Raw genomic sequence first — 2,515 nt, 5'->3', positions numbered from 1 at the left:
TGAAAAGCCTGCTCTCTCTCCCTCTCTAGCCTAAAGACCAGAAAAGGGAGAGACTATAACACAATTTTTAAAAATGCTCCATTTGCTCTATTCTAGCCAAACACAACAGAAGGACTGTGGCCTTAATCCCCACCCATGCCAGCAGAGGCCTAGAGAGGTGCCTAGACTTCCACCCTCATTAAGCTGTAAGACGTGCTCCTACCTCTCACTTCTCACCTCCTACCTCTCACCTGAGGAGGCCTAGTGGAAAATGAGGAATTTTACTGCAGCTCAGCAGTAATAAGGTCTCCCCATATCATGGTGTCAATGGAAGCCACGTAAGAATGCAGACCGATGTATAAGGAAGAAATAAAACTGTCCCCATTTGCAAATAGCATGACTATCTACATAAAAAATCCCAAGCAAACTACAAAAAATCTCCTAGAACTAATAAGTGAGTTCAGCAAGACCGCAGAATATAAGATCAACAAAGAAAAATCAATTATATTTATGTATATTAGCAATGAATACATGGATACAAAAATTAAAAATACAGTATTATTTACAGTCTTGTAAAAACTGAAAATACTAAAACAAAGCTAACAAAACATGTACAGAATTTGCTTGCTGAAAACTACAAAATGCTGATGAAAGAAATCAAAGATCTAAATAAATGGAGAGAAATACAGGTGTTCATGAATTGGGGATGATTCAACATAAAGATCTCAGTTCTCCCCAAAATTATGTATAAATTTAATGCAGAATCCCATCAAGCTTATTCAAAATATATATGAAGAGACAGAGGAACTAGAATAGACAATACAATTTTGATAAAGGACAAACTGGGAGGAATCATTCTATCTGATTTCAGGACTTACTACATAGCTACAGTAATCAATACAATGTGGTATTAGCAGGGGGATGGACACACTGATTAATGAACAAAATAGAGAAGCCAGAACCAGACCCACACAAATATGCCCAATTGCTTGTTGACAAAGGTGCAAAAGCAATTCAATGTAGAAAAGATGGCCTTTTCAACAAATGGCATTGGGACAAATGGGCATCGATAGGCCAAAAAAGATAACGCAAAATGGGCGATGGATTTAAATACAACATGTAAAACTAGAAGACTTTTAGAAAAAAACAGGAGAACATTTTCAGGATTCAGGGGTAAGCAAAAGTTCTTAGATGTGACACCAAAAGCACAATCCATAAAAGGAAAAATTGATAAGTTGGACTTTATGAAAATAAAACCTTTTTCTCTGTGAAAGACCCTGTTAAGATGAAAAGACCAGGAAAAAAATCCAATAAATAACTAATATCTAGAATATATAAAGAATTATTGCCGGGCGCTGTGGCTCACACCTGTAATCCCAGCACTTTGGGAGGCCGAGGCGGGTGGATCGCCTGAGGTCAGGAGTTCGAGACCAGCCTGGCCAACCTGGGGAAACCCCATCTTTACTAAAAATACAAAAAATATCTGGGTATGGTGGTGGGCGCCTGTAATCCCAGCTACTCGGAAGGCTGAGGCAGGAGAATCACTTGAACCAAGGTGGCAGAAGTTGCAGTGAGCTGAGATTGCACCACTGCAGTACAGCCTGGGCAATGCAGAGCAAGACTTCGTCCCAAAAAAAAAAGCGGGGGAGACTCTCAAACTTAACAGTAGAAAAGCAATCCAATTAGAAAATGACCAAATGACACGAACATATACACAGATGGCAAATTTGTATATGAAAATAAGTTCGCTAGCCATTAGGGAAATAAAAATTAAAACCACAATAAGATACCTATTAGCAAGGTTAAACTGAAAAAAAAAAACATATAGTGACAACACAAATGCTGGTGAGGATTTAGAGAAACTGAGTCATTCATACACTGCTGGTGGGGATGTCAAATGATACAGCCACTCTGGAAAACAGCTGGGCCATTTGCGCTTTTTGGGGAGAGGGGAAAGTTTAAGAGAATTTTTAATATACAAGTAGATCCTCACAGTAATTTGAAAAATTATGAGACCATATGGAGAACGTTCAGTAATTTCAGATTTACTTTGTAAAAGCACATTGACAAATATTAAATGTTATACTTGCATTTTTTTCTGTAGAGACAGCGTCTCGCTATGTTGTCCAGGATGGTTTCAAACCTGTGGCCTCAAGAAATCCTCACACCTCGGCCTCCCAAAGTGCTGAGATTAAATTACAGGTGTGAGTCACCACGCCTGATCAAATGTTATGTTTACATTTCGAACACTGTCATATTAACAAAACAACCAATGTTAAACACTGATCTCTTTTGCCTGACTTGGGTTTAGATACTGAGTATTTTATATTTTATAGAAAGAAACTTTCAAAGTTCGTCAATATATGTACTTATAGTATATATCATTATTCCTCACCAAAATTTTCATGAAATTTAAAATGCTGGTATTAAAGGTTTTTTTTTCTTGACTATTTTAAAACCAGTTTGGATTAACCTTCAGATTTTCAGGGCATGATCAATATGCAAATAGAGAACCCAAGAATGTGTTTTAACACAT

This window comes from Cebus imitator, unplaced genomic scaffold, assembly GCF_001604975.1.
Source record: "Cebus imitator isolate Cc_AM_T3 unplaced genomic scaffold, Cebus_imitator-1.0 Scaffold445, whole genome shotgun sequence".
NCBI classification, from domain to species: Eukaryota; Metazoa; Chordata; class Mammalia; order Primates; family Cebidae; genus Cebus; species Cebus imitator.
This window is presented reverse-complemented; position numbering follows the sequence as displayed.